This window comes from Giraffa tippelskirchi, chromosome X (assembly GCF_054371585.1).
Source record: "Giraffa tippelskirchi isolate mGirTip1 chromosome X, T2T-mGirTip1v1.2.pri, whole genome shotgun sequence".
In the NCBI taxonomy this organism is placed as follows: domain Eukaryota; kingdom Metazoa; phylum Chordata; class Mammalia; order Artiodactyla; family Giraffidae; genus Giraffa; species Giraffa tippelskirchi.
In genome coordinates, this window is record NC_137289.1 from 77,127,394 (window position 1) to 77,148,219 (window position 20,826).

The following is a 20,826-nucleotide window of genomic DNA, read 5'->3' on the forward strand; positions in this document are numbered from 1 at the left end:
TGATTCTTTCTCTTGCTTGGACTGCTGATTATGATAATTCTTTTACTGATTTTTGGTCTCTGCCTTTTAATATACTTGTCTAGCTTCTTTCTAAAGGATACAACGGCTTCCCAGACAAAGTAACAGTGATCCAGAGATTCTGGTCACTCTTCAAAATGGACTCCTCTGATATTCCGGATACAGATATCTGTTCTGGTCACAGATACAATCTTCATTTACAAGCCCTCCTTGGTGGAAAACTATCTTGACTGTAATAATTGTAGTCATCTTATTCTTGCTGTTTGCTTCTTATATCTATAACTGTATAATGAACTTTGTATCTAAGTAGCTTGGGCATTTAAGTTACAAGTGATTGTTCACGCTCCTGCAGTTTCCACTGCCTCCTCTAGCTATTACTCAGGGCCCCTGGATCAGAGACCCTAAATATGAGCATAAGGAGAATATGTTGCCTCAACAATTTAGGGTCTGAGCCCCTTTCCAGCAGGAAGAAATTACAGAACGATTTCTCCACCCCTTTCCCTGGCAACCATATTCTCCTAAAAGCAGGAGGAAATGAGAGTTAAAGCTTAGACAGACAATCCAAGGCCCTGTAAAGAGGAGGCAAACATTCTCACTCATGCTTTCCTTAAACCTTGTGCAACAATGTATCTTGCTCTCTGCTGGAGAGATTGTCCGCTCCTGCTCACATTGTCCCATTACGATAAAAAGTTTGCCTCTGGGAGTCAACCCTCGCCGTCTTAAGCCTAATATGCTCTGGCATATGGACGTGACCCATATTCCCTCATCTGGAAGATTATCTTTTGTTCATGTAACTGTCGATACCTTTTCTCATGTCATTATTGCAACTGCTCGCACTGGAGAAACATATAAACATGTAATACAACATCTTTTTACTTGTTTTTCATATTTAGGCCTACCAAAAGCTTTAAAAACTGATAATGCCCCTGCTTACACTTCTAAGTCTTTTCAAGACTTTTGTACATGGTTTCAAATAAAACATAACACAGGCATCCCTTACAATCCACAGGGAAAAGCCATAGTAGAAAGAGCACATCAGACATTAAAAACACAAATCCAAAAATTACAAGAAGGAGAATTCAAATATAGTTTCCCCCATCAGATTCTCCAACATGCTCTTTTTGTAATAAATAATTTAAATACCGATTTGTCTGGAGCTACTGCAATGCTTCGCCATTGGTGCCCAGAACAACAAAATACAAAGCCACTAGTAAAATGGAAAGATCTTCTCTCCGGACAATGGAGGGGTCCTGATCCCCTGCTAACTAGCGGCCGAGGGTATGCTTGTGTTTTTCCTCAGGACGCAGATTCCCCAATTTGGATTCCAGGCAGACTGATTCGCCATGTCGCAGCTCGCCGGACATCCGATTTCTCCATTGCTTCGACCACAAAAGATGAAGGGCACTCCCCTGCCCCCGCGTCCACCGCCCACCTGGGAAGTTCAACTGACTCCAAGACAACCAACGGCGGAAATCCCGGAAAAACAAATGGTAGAGTCACCCACTAAGCAGATGCCACGGCTTTACATAAAAGACCATGATCCCCCTACCCCTTTACATCACAAGAAACCACCGAAACAACCTGTGCATACTACTCAACGAGCCTCTATACCCACGTGGGGGCAAACTAAGTCATTCTGTCACCAAGCACAGGGAATAGCTTCTCTACAGGGATCTTCGGCCTCTCCTAAAAAGATGTTTATTGCCATGCTTGCTTTACTGTCTTGCCAGAACTCTCCGACAGAGCACTCCAAAGCTCACAACTGAAATCCATTTGGCTGTCTTAAAAAATAAAAAAGGGGAAGATGCCGGGAGCCAGCACACGAGATCCCACCCATGACAAGGTCATGAGGAGAAGACCTGACGAGCAAGGCAACTCAGGCCTCAGGGATTTTGATAAGCTGCCTCGGCGCTCACCTTAAAGATGATATCTTTCTGATGCTTGCTATAATAGACTGCTCCCTAATTTCTGTGACTTAGGCAGAAGGCCTTCCCTGAGCCTTTCCTAACCAGGTCAATTTAAAACTCTAATCAACATGCGCCCCGAACGGTGGCACTCTATAAGATTATTCATAAAAAAGAGTATTTTAATCTAAGCTTCTTTTGCTAGCATCTTAGTTTGCTTGACAAATGTGCCTGTACCTTTAGAACTAGTATACATGACTACTCTTCAACAATAAACAGCATTGAGAGCCTGAACGCATAAAAGGCCCCAATGGGCACAGAGCCCTTCGAGGGGGAAAAGCCTATTGGAAAAACACAAAAAATATTACTTTACAAAACTGCTATTCGGTCTATATTTACTTGCTATGTTTTTGCTCTTAATGTCCTGAGCCTATTTAATAAAGGCATAGTAGTTAGAGATTTATAAAAATAAAGGTTTAGCCTTAATATAAAAATAGTAAGACAGTTGTTAGTCTAGCTGGTGATTTTTGTGAAAGAACTGACCTTTGTGCTACATTGTTTCAGCCTGCCGTACCATGACTTTATGGGACCACATTCTTTTCCCTTAAGCTCAAGGCAAAAGATAAATTATAAAAAACAGGTTTTACTTTGAAACTTTGAGTTAATGAATCCTTTATTTGTCATAATCCACTGTGCCTGTATTCTTTAAAAAAAAATGTAGCTATGGTGCGTTCTGTGCCTGATACAAAAATACTTTTAGAAAAAGTGTTCCGGCTGATCAACCCTTATCAATAAAGAGTCATAAGATGTTAGCAGGCCTCCAGGCCAGAAGATGATGTAAACAACATGAGACTTTTGTAAATAAGATATACAAAAAGTATCCTGGTTTCGATAAAGGCCAAAAACTGCTGACCTGTTGAGCTAATTTGGCATGACTCTACACTTTACATTTTCCTCTATGTACAACTCAAGATATAAAAGCTCCCTTTGAAAAATAAAGCTCAGAGATGCTGACGCTACTTCACACCTGCCTAGTCTCGCTGTGTCTTCTCTACGCCGACACCGTCCATCCTGAGGGAACCTCTGAACCAGCTGGAGCAGGACTCCGGCACAGGAGGAAAAAGGTCCTACAGAGGATGAAATGGTTCGATACCATCACCGACTCAATGGAAGTGAGTCTGAGCAAACTCTGGGAGATAGTGAAGGACAGGGAAGCCTGGTGTGGTGCAGTCCACGGGGTTGCAAAGAGTCAGACATGCGACCGAACAACACACATGCTTCAGTTATATTTTGATATAATATTCAACTTCTACTTAGCCATGATACTAGTGCATAATGATAGTATGGATAATTGAAATCAATTCACAGATTATCTTGAACATCATATTTCAACTTCTCCCATTAAATCTTTTCACATGGGAACTAATAAATAGCAAAATGAAATATATAAAGTGTTACCTCTCCTGGCGTCATGAAGCAAAAACAAGAAGTAAAAGAGGAAAGAAGAAAAACAAAAATTTGTGCAATTTACAAACTGTATAATCAAACCCCTAACCAAAGCTTACTGTTGTTAGCAACATTTAAAAATTCCTGTAACTGCTTATTAAGTGTCTTTCTTTTATAATAGGTACTTTATAATTACTATGGAAAAATTGCATTGACCACATATAGCTAATGTTTGTTAGAGTAAATGCACCCTCTAAACAGGCTTAGCATTTAGGCTGCAGCCTTTACTTAAACAATAACAATTGAACAAAATATAGCACATGCAACTTTATTCTACTTTTCCTACATGGACCTGACACAGAAAAAACACTTAATAAATACCTGGTGATTTGCTGAGTTGTTTCTGTGAACTAGTCATGGAACATGATGTATTCTATTAAAACATTTTCGAACAGCTTTCTCTAAAGAAGTGTTCCCTCATCACTTTAGCTCATTTCTATTGTTAGCACACATGGATCTACATATTTGAGACTCCAAACAAATGTTCTTTAATGGCCTAAAATTTCTATATCTGAATTATAATTTTAATCATAGAAAACAAAGCACAGAAACCTCATTATCATCAGTGCTAGGACAACTTGATTATAATAATCAAATATCTGAATGTCAGATTTCACTAGTCTTAAATCCAGAATTCCATTTCTTGTCTTATATCTATGATATTCTGGAAATGACTGAGTTCTCATGACTGCATTGTAGATCTTTTAAAAAATAAATATAATTAACCCCTAATGTAGCCACAATATGTCAGGAGACTGAAACACGGTTTCTATTCAGTCTTTGACATTGCAATATATTTAAAAGGTAAATTCCAGCCAGTGAATGAGTCTGAGCCAATTCCTATGTAGTTGGTAGATATTACTTGAATACCAGGAATACTCTAGAATTTCATCTTGATAGTAATGAAATAGCCATCTGCCAAAAGCAAGCAGTAAAGTGGTACTAATCAGGAAAATGACAGGAAAGTTATTTCAGAACTAATTGTCCTTCTGCTAAGTGCAAAATTAAAGCACCATGATATTGCTTAAGCCTTTGAATGGCATTCTGTGCAACGAAAATGCACAATAAAGACTCAGTGACATAGGGACTTCCCTGGTGGTCCAGTAGTTGGGAATCAGCCTCCCAATGCAGGAGACATTGATTCAATCCCTGTTGCGGGAAGATCCCACATGTTGTGGGACAACTAAGCCCATGCACTACAACTAATTGAGCCAATGCTCTCTAGAGCCCAGACTCTGTGATATGAGAAGCCACCACAATGAGAATTCTACTCAATGCAACTAGAGAAAGTCCACACATAGCAATGATGGCCAGTGCAGCCAAAAATAAACACATAAATAAAAAAAAAATAAAAGACTCAGTGACATAGAATGTAAATATTTTAAAGCATAGTTTTGTGAAATTTCTTCAGAGTTGGAAAATATATCCTGGGCTTCAGAGAGCCAGTATCTCTGAGATAGTTTGTCTCCAAAAGAAGCATATAAGCTAAGTAATAAAAAATTGTCAGTTTATGTATGCTTTCCTCCATATTTACAAACTTACTGGGTACTACAAAATGATAGTCTCAAATTGTCATATTTACCAAGTGACTTGCAGAGGGCACGTTAGAACACTGGAAAACACAGGAGTCTTAGACTGATAAATGCTTTTCCCATTAATTATATTAACAAAACCTGAAAAATATTAGGATGAAAAGTCTAATTACATATGAAGAAACAAAATTTAATATGTAGATATTGCAAACTAAACACAAAGAAATATATAGGTAGTTACCAATAACAGACAAATACCTTAGCTGAGATTTAATTAAATTTGCTTCAAAGATGTCATTGCAGGTTAGAAAGGTAGCAACAACTGGTATTCAATTTGTCAACTGAATTTTATGACTCTTGACTGACTCATCCTTTATTGTCATAGTAAACTCTCTTTTTGCTCACTTTCCCTTTACAATTTTGAAAATGACTTGTATTGACAACATTTTTGGCATTGATACATCTCATCTTTCAACAGAGGGCTTGTTTCTGTCTGGGTGTGAATGCATAGGTATGCATCAACTACCTAGTCACACTTGAAATCAGTTTGGATGAAACATTGTGGTAATTAGCATTTCTGCTAGTCTGAGTTGACAACTACCACACTCTGGATATAAACTCTTAACACTTTCATTTCACTAGATAAGCTGCATATTGATATTAGTCATATCTGGACTTTGCAAAGGGAAATGTTAATAAGCATAACCAACCTCTTTCTGCACTCATATTTCATCACAATAAACAAAATTAACATTAAAATGACTGATTTTGCCATGCATCATGAATTCTGAGAAACAACAGTCCCTATGAGTGAAAGCTGAATTATTTTCCTCTGAAAATATTTCTGGGTGCAACAGATATGTAAACAGTCTCTGTCCTATTCCAAAAATCAAAAATAATAAATATGTGCTTAATTGTATTAGAATAGTACAAAATCGTGCAAAACAAAATAAATCTTTCTCCAATGTCATTTTTTCCCTAATTTTTAAACACTGACTACATTCATGTTTAGTAAGAGACTATAAACAATCTTACCCACCTAAAAACCTGTGTCTAGTGCACTTATCCATAAAACAAAATATTTTCTATCACCCAATCTACATATTATGAGCTACAGATATATAGTCAGATAACGGTTTCTAATTTTTCCTAAGGAGTTTCCCTAGTGACTGTTTACTCACAGAGAAGGCAGACTGTCATTTCCTATCACAGTCCCTACTGAGAAGACTGTACTTTCCACAGTACTACTGATTGTCATAAAATATAGGTATTTTCAAAACAAATACACAGAAAAAAGGAAGAAATTGGACAATTAACTAGGATCACTGGCACTAGCAAAATATTTTATTCCAAATTCATCGACATTCCCATGATCCTGCCTGAAAACTCCCCAAAAGTGCTACATACACAAATGACTTCTGAGTACATGATGTCATCTCATTATAAAGGAGAAAAAACATCTGACCTGAAAAATTAAAAACCAAATAAATATAAGCTAATATATCAGCCAGCACATAAAGAAGTATGTAGACTTGCCTGCAGTTTCTATCAAAGCAGCGAAGTCCAAATGCAGTTGTTGCAAAGCAGATTCCTGTAGAACGCTTGCTGTAAAGCTCAATCAGCCCTACTTAATTAGATTAAGAGAAACTACTGTATGACATAGCATATGGATACATTCAAAGTGAACTCAGTTCAGTTCAGTTCAGTCACTCAATCATGTCCGACTCTTTGCAACCCCATGAATCGCAGCACGCCAGGCCTCCCTGTCCATCACCAACTCCCGGAGGCCACCCAAACCCATGTCCATTGAGTTGGTGATGCCATTCAGCCATCTCATCCTCTGTCGTCCCCTTCTCCTCCTGCCCCCAATCCTTTCCAGCATTAGGGTCCTTTCCAATGAGTCAGCTCTTCGCATCAGGTGGCCAAAGTATTGGAGTTTCAGCTTCAACATCAGTCCTTCCAATGAACACGCAGGACTGATCTCCTTTAGGATGGACTGGTTGGATCTTCTTGCAGTCCAAGGGACTCTCAAGAGTCTTCTCCAACACCACAGTTCAAAAGCATCAATTCTTCTACACTCAGCTTTCTTTATAGTCCAACTCTCACATCCATACATGACCACTGGAAAAACGATAGCCTTGACTAGATGGACCTTTGTTGGCAAAGTGACGTCTCTGCTTTTTAATATGCTGTCTAGGTTGGTCATAACTTTCCTTTCAAGGAGTAAGCGTCTTTTAATTTCATGGCTGCAATCAACACCCGTAGTGACTTTTGGAGCCCCAAAATATAAAGTCAGCCACTGTTTCCACTGTTTCCCCATCTAATTGCCATGAAGTGATGGGACTGGATGCCATGATCTTAGTTTTCTGAATGTTGAGCTTTAAGCCAACTTTTTCACTCTCCTCTTTCACTTTCATCAAGAGGCTCTTTAGTTCTTCTTCACTTTCTGCCATAAGGGTGGTGTCATCTGCATATCTGAGGATGTTGAAATTTCTCCCAGCAATCTTGATTCCAGCTTGTGCTTCCTCCAGCCCAGCATTTCTAATGATGTACTCTGCATATAAGTTAAATAAGTAGGGGACAATATACATCCTTGATGTACTCCTTTTCCTATTTGGAACCAGTCTGTTGTTCCATGTCCAGTTCTAACTGTTGCTTCCTGACCTGCATACAGGTTTCTCAAGAGGCAGGTCAGGTGGTCTGGTATTCCCATCTCTTTCAGAATTTTCCACAGTTTACTGTGATCCACACAGTCAAAGCTTTGGCATAGTCAATAAAGCAGAAATAGATGTTTTTCTGGAACCCTTGCTTTTTCAATGATCCCACGGATGTTGGCAATTTGATCTCTGATTCCTCTGCCTTTTCTAAAACCAGCTTGAACATCTGGAAGTTCACAGTTCATGAATTGCTGAAGCCTGGTTTGGAGAATTTTGAGCATTACTTTACTAGCATGTGAGTTGAGTGCAATGGTGTGGTAGTTTGAGCATTCTTTGGCATTGCCTTTCTTTGGGATTGGAATGAAAACTGACCTTTTCCAGTCCTGTGGCCACTGCTGAGTTTTCCAAATTTGCTAGCATATTGACGGCAGCACTTTCACAGCATCATCTTTTAGGATTTGAAATAGCTCAACTGCAATGTGAACTCATGAGTGACTTAAACCAACAAGATCAACCATCTCAAGCACAAAAACAGAACAAAATATTATATTAGAAACATAGCAGGCAAGCCAAATGTGTAGAAAACATTACCTTCTGTCCAAGATATTCTGAGGTATCTTGCTTGCCTAATAGTTCCATTGATAATACTGCTACTAAGGAGTTAGTAGGGGTAGAAGAGAGAAATAGAAGAGAGGAAAGGAGAGGAGAGGGGCAGGAAGAAGAATGTTTCCCTCCAACCGTTACAGGGAAGGGAGTGAGGGAGTGCGGGATTGCTCTACTAGTTCACAATGTATCACCCAAAAAGCCATGATCAGATGTATGTGTGTGTGTTAATTAATTTTGCACTAAAACAATAATTAGCTTATTTAGCCCTACTGGTTACCTATCACACTTCTCCTGCTGCATAATACCATCAACCAATTTAGGGCAGCAATATATTGGCTCGGAAACAAGTCTAATTTATATGCTTTTGCAATTTATTTCTATTCCAAGATCTACTAATTAGACTCCTACAAGTATCAAAGTATAGGTCCCTTGAAACAATTCAAGCTTATGGTTCTCCAGGCTCAAAGTTGTCTGAAGCTTTCTTATCTCAGTCAGTTCTACAATATGTCTTTTCAGCACAGGAGAAAATAGCAGACCTATAACTTTTTGACTCTCTTATCTTTGTTACATAGAGGCTGTCATTCAAATTTAAAGAAATATATATATGGGCTTCCTTGGTGACTCAGCAGTAAAGAAATTGCCTGCAATTCAGGAGACTCGTGTTTGATCCCTGGGTTGGGAAGATCCCCTGGAGAAGGGAATGACTACCCACTCCAGTATTCTTATCTGGAGAATTCCATGGACAGAGGAGCTGAGTGTCCTACAGTCCATGGGGTTCCAAAGAGTCGGACATGACTGAGTGACTAACACTTTCTTTTTTCATAAATATAATCATTTAGTTGGCATCAGTCATAAAGTTTCACAGCTCAGTCTTTATATTTCATAGAAGATGCATAAAGCTTAGGATGTTCTTAGTTGCTCAGTCATGTCCAAAAAATTCTCTTTTGCTCAGTGTGATTTGTAGCCAGCTCTGCATTCAGCATTCAGTATTCCATTGCCTAAAGTGCTCTGTGATGTTACCATGCTCAGAAAGGAATTAATTGCGAGCAAATTTAGCAGATATTTCAGTGTATGCAATATTCTGTCTGTGATAGCCAAGTTAGGTAAAAATCACTCATGCTGACTAATTTGCTATATAACTGCAGTAAATTTCAGCTATGAAGAAACATCAGGAATGAATCATTCTAATCAGCACAGTTTTCCAAATAGCTGAGGTTTATTTCTTAACAACTCATCCTACAAATAAATAATCATGTCTCCATCTTCATTTTGATTAAAACTAGTTTACACTGAAGTAAAAAGAAATAAAAAATAAAAATAAAACCTAACTAATATGTGTCTTCCTTGATTTCTACGTTTCAGACAAGTTAAAATTTAGCACTTAAAGTAGAATTGCCCCTCTTTAGAATTTTTTCCTGTCTCTCTAAGCAGAGAACAAAATCTATAATTTTAATAACTTAAGAAATTAATCTATTTATTTTAATTGGAGGATAATTACTTTATAATATTGTGGTGGTTTTGCCATGCATCAACATGAATCAGCCACAGGTGTACCTGTTCCCCCATCACAAACCCCCCTCCCACTTCCTGATTTTGGCTAATATTTTAAAGATGCATTCTCCTTGGAAGGAAAGCTATCACAAACCTAGATATCATATTAAAAAGGAGAGACATCACTTTGCCAACAAAGTCCATATAATCAAAGCTATGGTTTTTCCAGTAGTCATGTATGGATGTGAGAGTTGGTCCATAAAGAAAGCTGAGTGCTAAAGGATTGATGCTTTCAAATTGTGGAGCTGGAGAAGACTCTTGAGAGTCCCTTGTTCAGGAAGGAGATCAAACCAGTCAATCCTAAAGGAAGTCAACCCTGAATATTCATGGGAAGGACTGTTGCTGAAGCTCCAAAAGTTTGCCCATCTGATGCGAACAGCCAACTCATTGGAAAAGACACTGAAGCTGGGAAACATTGAAGGCAAAAGAAGAAATGGGTGGCAGAGGATGAGATGGTTGGGTGGCATCACTGACTCAATGGACATGAGTTTGAGCAAGCTCCAAGAGATGCTGAAGGACAGGGAAGCCTGGCATGCCACAGTTCATGGTGTTGCAGATGGTCAGACAAGATTTAGCGACTGAACAGCAACAACAACAACAACAACAACAAATGTGTCAATGAACAAGGGACATCATTCAGAATCTGAATAGTGTACTATATTATGATGCAACAATGCCCTCAGGGTCTGATTCCTCCCTTGGTAAATTAAACGAGACTGCAGTTCTTTGTCAGTTCCTATTTCTGGGCTTTATTGCTTTTCTGTACTTTCACCATCTTATGTCAAACTCAGTTCTCAATTTCGTTGACAGTGTGCCTGCCTCTTGTATCTCCTGTTCTCACTTAAAATATGCAGAGGATTTAGACACCAGATAACCAGCCTCCTGAGAAGTGAGTGGGAGTGTCAAAGGAATTATCCTGTAAATAATATGCATTGATTTTTAACAATTATTTTTATTGCACAGACACATTTTTTTTTTACTACTTTCTTGGTTCCAAATGCTATTCTAAAAAAGGTGAGGTTGCTGAATTGCTAAGTCCAATTAAATAGAGTTGTTATAGATAATTCTGGACATACTTGTTTAGGAGGCATCTCCATTTAAAGGTCACCATCTACTTCTTAGCTGACTTGCATAAGTTTGGTGGGAGGAAAATAGCTTCACAGCATGGGTATTATGAAGTAACATCACTAAGATGTTTGGGGGTTATTATCCACTATAATAGTTACCAAATTATGCTTATTAGTTTATGTGGTATGTAGGAAGTTCTGTGCTCAGAAAAAAAAAATACCTAAAGCGACAGCTTTATCCTCTTAAAAATAATGAAGATAAATCACAATAAAAGTAATGATGTTGAGGCGGGGCTAAGATGGCGGAGGAATAGGACAGGGAGACCACCATCTCCCCCAAAAATGTATCGAAAGAACATCTGAATGCTGAGCAAACTTCACAAAACAACTTCTGAACGCTGGCAGAGGACATCAGACATCCAGAAATACAGCCCATTATCTTCGAAAGGAGGTAGGACAAAATATAAAAGATAAACAGACAAAAGAGTTAGGGACGGAGACCCGTCCCGGGGAGGGAGTCGTAAAAGAGAAGAAGTTTCCAAACATCAGGAAACCCTCTCACCGGCGGGTTTAGGGGAAGATTTTGAATCTTGGAGGGCAACATAACTAGGAGGAAAAATAAATAAAACCCACAGACTACGTGCCTAAAGGGAACTCACAGCCAAGAACCCCAGACGCTCACATCCGCCACCAGCAAGTGGGGGTTGAACGGAGAGGAGCAGGCGGAACTGCTTAGGGTAAGGACAGAGCCTGAGTGCCCTGAGGGCAATCTGAGGGAGCTAACGTGAGATAGCAACCTAAACTGTGGGACAGTCAGAGAGAGAGAACTAGCTTCCAAAAACCCCAAATCCAAGGCACTGCCGGCCTGCTCACAGAACAAAGGACTGAGCAATACCAGAGGAGAGCTAGCCGGCTGCGGACTGCCCATCCCCCGCCAGACACAGCAGGCAGGCAGGGCCAGCCAGAGCCGGAAAGGGGCAAACTCAGCCGCAGAGAAGGCACCCCCTACCAAACTGCAAACAGGCTTCCAGTTTCTAAGCAAAGACTGCCTGAGATCCCGGAGGGCTGACAGCCACCGGGAGGGTCGCAGCCAGAGACCAGCTCTCCAAAACTGACACAAAGCACACCAGAGCCAGGCGCGCCCATAAACCGAGGTGGGGACCAGAGAGGTGATAAGCCGCACCGCCCTAACAAGGGAGAGTGCACTCGCCAAACTCCTGGCTGCCTGAGCTGCTCCGACCGGGGATCAGCACAAACTGCGGGCCCAACCGAGTCTGCGCCTTTGTGGAGTACCCGGGAACCTGAACCTGAGCAGCTTAGACCTGGGAAGTGCACGCATCTCAGGGCCCACTCTCCGGCAGAGTAACCTGAAGCCTGAGCAGGGCAGGCTGGGAAAGAACACACACGGTGAGCGGGGGCAAACCCAGTGTGGCCGAGACACTGTGAGCTCTCCACACACGCGCCAGTGATATTGGTTTGCAGTGTTCCTCCCTCCACACAGCACGACTGAACAAGCGAACCTAAAGAGACCACCTCCGTCCCTTTGCGGCAGGGCGGAAATTAGACACGGAAGAGACCTGCAAACAGAAGCCAAAAAAACAGAGGGAAGCGGGTTGGAAGTCACAGGCCAACAGATTAAAATCCCTGTAGTTAACACCGACTACATTGAAAGGGGCCTATAGATCTTGAAAAGTATAAGCAGGAACAAGGATCTATCTGAAACTAAACTGACCCCACACTGCTCACAACAGCTCCAGAGAAAGTCCTGGATATATTTTTACTATTATCATTTTTTTTCTTTTTTCTTTAAGTCCTCTATTACACCTTTAATTTTCATTTTTATAACCCACTATTACCCTGCAAAAAAAAAAAGACCCTATTTTTAAAGCAAACTGCATACATATATCTTATACTTTTTGTGATTTTGTTTTCTTTTTTTCTTTTATATTGTATTTTTTAAGAGTCTAACCTCTACTCTAGATTTTTAATCTTTGTTTTACATATTTGATATCAATTTTGTACATTTAAGAACCCAATCTTTAGTACCCATTTTTACTCAGGAGTGTGATTACTGGCTTAATTACCCTCTCCCCCCACTCTTTCTTCTCCCCCTGGGAACCTCTATCTCCCACCCTCCTCCTTCTCTTCTCAACCCAATTCTGTGAATCTCTGAGGCTGTTCTGGGCACTGGAGAACACTTCGGGAACAGAATACTGCCAAGATCTCTCTCTCCCCCCATGATTCCTCCTTTCCTACTCATGCTCACCTATATTACCTTCCTTCCCACCCTCTATGTATCTCCGTGAACCTCTCTGAGGGTTCCAGACTATGGAGACCACAGAGGGAAGTGCTTACTGGATAGATTGCTCTCTCCATGTTTGAGTCCCCCTCTTCTCCTCCTGGTCACCTCAACCCTCCCCCCCCACCCTCTTCACCTCTCCATGTAACTCAGTGAACCTCTCTGGGTATCACTCACTGTGGAGAATCTTTTCACCATTAACCTAAAAGTTTTATTATCGATGCTGTATGGATGGAGAAGTCTCGAGGCTACTGCAAGAATAAGGCTGAAAACCAGAGGAAACATTAATTAATAAGAGATCATCCAAAAGCCTCCATGCATACACTGAAACCAAGCTCCACTCAAGAGCCAATAAGTTCTAGAGCAAGACATACCACACAAATTCTCAAGCAACGCAGGAACATAGCACTGAGAATCAATGGACAGGCTGCCGAGAGGCACACGAAACCGAAAGACATCTCAAAACTCAATACTGTACACTCCATTGCATTCTAGAGAGAAGAAATCCAGCTCCACCCAACAGAACACCGACTGAAGCTTCCCCAACCAGGAAACCTTGACAAGCCACCCGTCCAATCCCACCCACAGTGAGGAAACTCCACAATAAAGAGGAACTTCAAACTAACAGAATACAGAAAGGCCACCCCAAACACAGCAATTTAAACAAGAGGAAAAGGCAGAGAAATACTCAGCAAGTAAAGGAAAATGATAAATGCCCACCAAATCAAACAAAAGAGGAGGAGATAGGGAATCTATCTGAAAAATAATTTAGAATAATGATAATAAAAATCATCCAAAGCCTTGAAAACAAAATGGAGTTACAGATAAATAGCCTGGAGACAAGGATTGAGAAGATGCAAGAAATGTTTATTACGGACCTAGAAGAAATAAAAAAGAGTCAATATATAATGAATAATGAAATAAAGGAGGTAAAAGACACTCTGGAGGGAACCAATAGTAGAATAACGGAGGCAGAAGATCGGATCAGTGAGGTAGAAGATAGAATGGTGGAAATAAAAGAAGCAGAGAGGAAAAAAGAAAAAAGAATCAAAAGAAATGAGGAAAACCTCAGGGACCTCTCGGACAATATGAAATGCCTCAAAATTCAAATCATAGGAGTCCCAGAAGAAGAAGATTAAAGGAAAGGGCATGAAAAAATACTCGAGGAGATAGTAGTTGAAAATTTCCCTACAATGGGGAAGGAAACAGTCACAGAAGTCGAAGAAACCCAGAGAGTCCCAAACAGGATAAACCCAAGGCGAAACACCCCAAGACACATATTAATCAAATTAACAAAGATCAAACACAAAGAACAAATATTAAAAGCAGCAAGGGAAAAACAACAAATAACACACAAGGGGATCCCCATAAGGATATCGGCTGATCTTTCAATAGAAACTCTTCAGGCTAGGAGGGAATAGCAGGACATACTTAAAGTAATGAAAGAGAATAATCTACCACCCAGATTACTGTACCCAGCAAGGATCTCATTCAGATATGAAGGAGAATTCAAAAGCTTTACAGACAAGCAAGAGCTGAGGGAATTCAGCACCACCAAACCAGCTCTCCAACAAATGCTAAAGGATCTTCTCTAAACAGAAAACACAGAAAGGATGTTTAAACATGAACTCAAAACAACAAAGTAAATGGCAACGGGACCATACTTATCAATAATTAGCTTAAATGTAAATGGGTTGAATGCCCCAACCAAAAGCCAAAGACTGGCTGAATGGATACAAAAAACGAGACCCCTATATATGCTGTCTGCAAGAGACCCACCTCAAAACAAGGGACACATACAGACTGAAAGTGAAGGGATGGAAAAACATATTTCATGCAAACGGAGACCAAAAGAAAGCAGGAGTCACAATACTCATTTCAGATAAAATAGACTTTAAAATAAAGGCTGTGAAAAGAGACAAAGAAGGACACTACATAATGATCAAAGTATCAATCCAAGAAGAAGATATGTACCCAAAATAGGAGCACCACAATAGGTAAGGCAAATACTAACAAGTATGAAAAGGAAAATTAACAATAACACAATAATAATGGGAGACTTTAATACTCCACTCACACATATGGATAGATCAACTAAACAGAAAATTAACAAGGAAACACAAACTTTAAATGATACAATAGACAAGTTAGATTTAGTAGATATTTACAGGACATTCCACCCCAAAACAATCAATTTCACCTTTTTCTCAAGTGCACACGGAATTTTCTCCAGGATAGATCACATCCTGGGCCATACATCTAGCCTTCGTAAATTCAAAAAAATTGAAATCATCTCAATCATCTTCTCTGACCACAATGCAGTAAGATTAGACCTCAATTACAGGAACAAAAACTATTAAAAATTCCAAAATATGGAGGCTAAGCAACACACTTCTAAAAAACCAACAAATTACAGAAGAAATCAAAAGAGAAATCAAAATATGCATAGAAATGAATGAAAATGAAAACACAACAACCCAAAACCAATGGGACACTGTAAAAGCAATGCTAAGGGGAAGGTTCATAGCAATACAGGCGTACCTCAAGAAACAAGAAAAAAATAAAATAAATAAACTAACTCTACACCTAAAGCAACTAGAGAACGAAGAAATGAAGAACCCCAGGGTTAGCAGAAGGAAAGAAATCTTAAAAATTAGGGCAGAAATAAATGCAAAAGAAACAAAAGAGACCATAGCAAAAATCAACAAAACTAAAAGCTGGTTTTTCGAGAAGATGAACAAAATTGACAAACTATTAGTCAGACTTATCAAGAAACAAAGGAAGAAGAATCAGATCAAAAAAATTAGAAATGAAAATGGAGAGATCACGACAGACTACACAGAAATGCAAAGGATCATAAGAGACTACAACAAACAGATATATGCCAATAAAATGGACAACTTGGAAGAAATGGACAAATTCTTAGAAAAGTATAACTTTCCAAAACTGAACCAGGAAGAAATAGAAGATCTTAACAGATCCATCACAAGCACGGAAATCGAAACTGTAATCAGAAATCTTCCAGCAAACAAAAGCCCAGGACCAGACGGCTTCACAGCTGAATTCTACCAAAACTTTAGAGAAGAGCTAACACCTATCCTACTCAAATTCTTCCAGAAAATTGCAGAAGATGGTAAACATCCAAAGTCATTCTATGAGGCCACCGTCACCCTAATTCCAAAACCAGACAAAGATGCCTCAAGAAAAGAAATCTACAGGCCAATATCACTGATGAACATAGATGCAAAAATCCTTAAAAAAATTCTAGCAAACAGAATCCTCAACGTTCAGAAAATTAAGATCATGGCATCTGGCCCCATCACTTCATGGGAAATAGATAGGGAAACAGTGGAAACAGTGGCAGACTTTATTTTTGGGGGCTCCAGAATCACTGCTGATGGTGATTGCAGCCATGAAATTAAAAGACGCTTACACCTTGGAAGGAAGGTTGTGGCCAACCTAGATAGCATATTTAAAAGCAGAGACATTACTTTGCCAACAAAAGTCCGTCTAGTCAAGGCTATGGTTTTTCCAGTGGTCATGTATGGATGTGAGAGTTGGATGGTGAAGAAAGCTGAGCGCCGCAGAATTGATGCCTTTGAACTGTGGTGTTGGAGAAGACTCTTGAGAGTTCCTTGGACAGCAAGGAGATCCAATCAATCCATCCTAAAAGAGATCAGTCCTGGGTGTTCATTGAAAGGTCTGAGGTTGAAGCTGAAACTCCAATACTTTGGCCACCTCATGCAAAGTGTTGACTCATTGGAAAAGATCCTAATGCTGGGTAGGATTGGGGGCGGGAGAAGAAGGGGACGACAGAGGATGAGATGGTTGGATGGCATCACCGACTCGATGGACATGGGTTTGGGTAGACTCCCGGAGTTGGGGATGAACAGAGAGGCCTGGAGTGCTGCAATTCATGGGGTTGCAAAGAGTCGGACACGACTGAGCGACTGAACTGAACTGAAACAGAATCCAACATCATATTAAAAAGATCATACATCATGACCAAGTGGGCTTTATCCCAGAAATGCAAGGTTTCTTTAACATCCGCAAATCAATCAATGTAATACACCACATTAACAAATTGAAAGATAAAAACCATATGATTATCACAGAAGATGCAGAAAAAGCCTTCAACAATATTCAACATCCATTTATGATAAAAACCCTCCAGAAAGCAGGAATAGAAGGAACATACCTCAAGATAATAATAGCTATATATGACAAACCCACAGCAAAGATTATCATCAATGGTGAAAAATTGAAAGCATTTCCCCTAAAGTCAGGAACAAGGCAAGGGTGCCCACTTTCACCACTACTATTCAACATAGTTTTGTAAGTTTTGGGCACAGCAATCAGAGCTGAAAAAGAAATAAAAGGAATACAGATAGGAAAAGAAGAAGTAAAACTCTCACTGTTTGCAGATGACATGATCCTCTACATAGAAAACCCTAAAGATTCTACCAGAAAATTACTAGAGCTAATGAATGAATATAGTAAAGTTGCAGGATAAAAAATTAATCTATAGATTCAATGCAATCCCTATCAAGCTACCAATGGTATTTTTCAAAGGACTAGAACAAATCATCTCACAATTTGTATGGAAATATAAGAAACCTCGAATAGCCAAAGCAATCTTGAGGAAGAAGAATGGAACTGGAGGAATCAACCTGCCTGACTTCAGGCTCTACTACAAAGCCACAGTCATCAAGACAGTATCTTACTAGCACAAAGATAGAAATATAGATCAATGGAACAAAATAGAAAGCCCATAGATAAACCCACGCACATATGGACACCTTATGTTCGACAAAGGAGGCAAGAATATACAATGGAGAAAAGACAATCTCTTTAACAAGTGGTGCTGGGAAAACTGGTCAACCACTTGTAAAAGAATGAAACTAGAACACTTCCTAACACCGTACACAAAAATAAACTCAAAATGGATTAAAGATCTAAACGTAATACCAGAAACTATAAAACTCCTAGAGGAAAACATAGGCAAACCACTCTCCGACATAAATCACAGCAGGATCCTCCATGACCCACCTCCCAGAATATTGGAAATAAAAGCAAAAATAAACAAATGGGACCTAATTAAAATTAAAAGCTTTTGCACAACAAAGGAAACTATAAGCAATGTGAAAAGACAGCCTTCAGAATGGGAGAAAATAATAGCAAACGAAGCAACAGACAAACAATTAATCTCAAAAATATACAAGCAACTTCTGCAGCTGAATTCCCGAAAAATAAACGACCCAATCAAAAAATGGGCCAAAGAACTAAACAGACATTTCTCCAAAGAAGACATACAGATGGCTAACAAACACATGAAAAGATGCTCAACATCACTCATTATTAGAGAAATGCAAATCAAAACCACAATGAGGTACCATTTCACACCAGTCAGAATGGCTGCTATCCAAAAGTCTACAAGCAATAAATGCTGGAGAGGGTGTGGAGAAAAGGGAACCCTCTTACACTGTTGGTGGGAACGCACACTAGTACAGCCACTATGGAGAACAGTGTGGAGATTCCTTAAAAAACTGGGAATAGAACTGCCATATGACCCAGCAATCCCACTGCTGGGCATATACACCGAGGAAACCAGAATTGAAAGAGACGCGTGTACCCCAATGTTCATCGCAGCACTGTTTACAATAGCCAGGACATGGAAGCAACTTAGATGTCCATCAGCAGACAAATGGATAAGGAAGCTGTGGTACATATACACAATGGAATATTACTCAGCCATAAAAAAAAAATACATTTGAACCGGTTCTACTGAGATGGATGAAACTGGAGCCCGTTATACAGAGTGAAGTAAGCCAGAAAGAAAAACACCAATACAGTATACTAATGCATATATATGGAATTTGAAAGATGGTAACGATAACCCTATATGCGAGACAGAATAAGAGACACAGATGCATAGAACAATTTTATGGGCTCTGAGGGAGAAGGTGAGGGTGGGACGTTCTGGGAGAATAGCATTGAAACATGTATATTATCATATGTGAAACAGAACACCATTCCATGTTCGATGCATGAGACAAGGGCTCAGGGCCGGGGCAATGGGATGACCCAGAGGGATGGGATGGGGAGGGAGGTGGGTGGGGGGTCCAGGAAGGGGAACACATGTAAACCCATGGCTGATTCCTGTCAATGTATGGCAAAAACTATTACAATATTGTAAAGTAATTAGTCCCCAACTAAAATAAATAAATTTCTAAAAAAAAATTAAAAAAAAGTAACACACAGAAATCCCTCGCATTTCTATACACCAATAATGGGAAAACAGAAATTGAAATTAAGGAAACAATTCCATTCACCATTGCAACAAAAAGAATAAAATACTTAGGAATATATCTACCTAAAGAAACAAAAGACTTATATATAGAAAACTATAAAATACTGATGAAAGAAATCAAAGAGGACACAAACAGATGGAGAAATATACTGTGTTCATGGATTGGAAGAATTAATATCATGAAAATGAGTATACTAACCAAAGTAATCTATAGATTCAATGCAATCCCTACTAAGCTACCAATGGTCTTTTTCACAGAACTAGAGCAAATCATTTCACAATTTGTATGGAAATATAAGAAACCTCAAATAACCAAAGCAATCTTGAGAAAGAAGAATGGAACTGGAAAAATCAATCTGCCTGACTTCAGGCTCTACTACAAAGTCAAGGTCATCAAGACAGTATGGTACTGGCACAAAGACAGAAAAGAAGTATAGATCAGTGGAACAAAAGAGAAAGCCCAGAGATGAATCCACGCACCAATGGACACCTTATCTTCGACAAAGGAGACAAGAATATGCAATGGAGAAAAGCAATCTCTTTAACAAGTGGTGCTGGGAAAACTGGTCAACCACTTGTAAAAGAATGAAACTAGAACACTTTCTAACACCATACACAAAAATAAACTCATAATGGATTAAAGATCTAAACATAAGACCAGAAACTATAAAACTGCTAGAGGAAAACATAGGCTGAACACTCTCTGACATAAATCACAGCAGGATCCCCCATGACCCACGTCCCAGAATATTGAAAATAAAAGCAAAAATAAACAAATGGGACCTAATTAAAATTAAAAGCTTTTGCACAACAAAGGAAACTATAAGCAAGATGAAAAGACAGCCTTCTGAATGGGAGAAAATAATAGCAAACGAAGCAACAGACAAACATTAATCTCAAAAATATACAAGCAACTCCTGCAGCTGAATTCCAGAAAAATAAACGACCCAATCAAAAAATGGGCCAAAGGACTAAATAGACATTTCTCCAAAGAAGACATACAGATGGCTAACAAACACATGAAAAGATGCTCAACATCACTCATTATTAGAGAAATGCAAATCAAAACCACAATGAGGTACCATTTCACACCAGTCAGAATGGCTGCTATCCAAAAGTCTACAAGCAATAAATGCTGGAGAGGGTGTGGAGAAAAGGGAACCCTCTTACACTGTTGGTGGGAATGCAAACTAGTACAGCCACTATGGAGAACAGTGTGGAGATTTCTTAGAAAACTGGTAATAAAACTGCCATACGACCCAGCAATCCCACTGCTGGGCATACACACTGAGGAAACCAGAATTGAGAGAGACGCATGTACCCCAATGTTCATCGCAGCACTGTTTACAATAGCCAGGACATGGAAGCAACCTAGA

At 39.5% G+C, this 20,826-nt stretch overlaps 1 protein-coding gene across 1 annotated transcript in view; it reads right to left on the reverse strand.

The window, feature by feature from the left end:
- Positions 1–20,826, reverse strand: part of LOC145536754 (uncharacterized) — a 507,944-nt gene that overhangs the window by 471,841 nt on the left and 15,277 nt on the right. The window contains exons 2-3 of the mRNA XM_081566545.1: positions 5,011–5,101; positions 2,950–3,049 (exon numbers count right to left, since the gene is read on the reverse strand). The gene's annotated coding sequence lies outside the window, so the exon portion shown is untranslated. The remainder of the gene's footprint in view (positions 1–2,949; positions 3,050–5,010; positions 5,102–20,826) is intronic.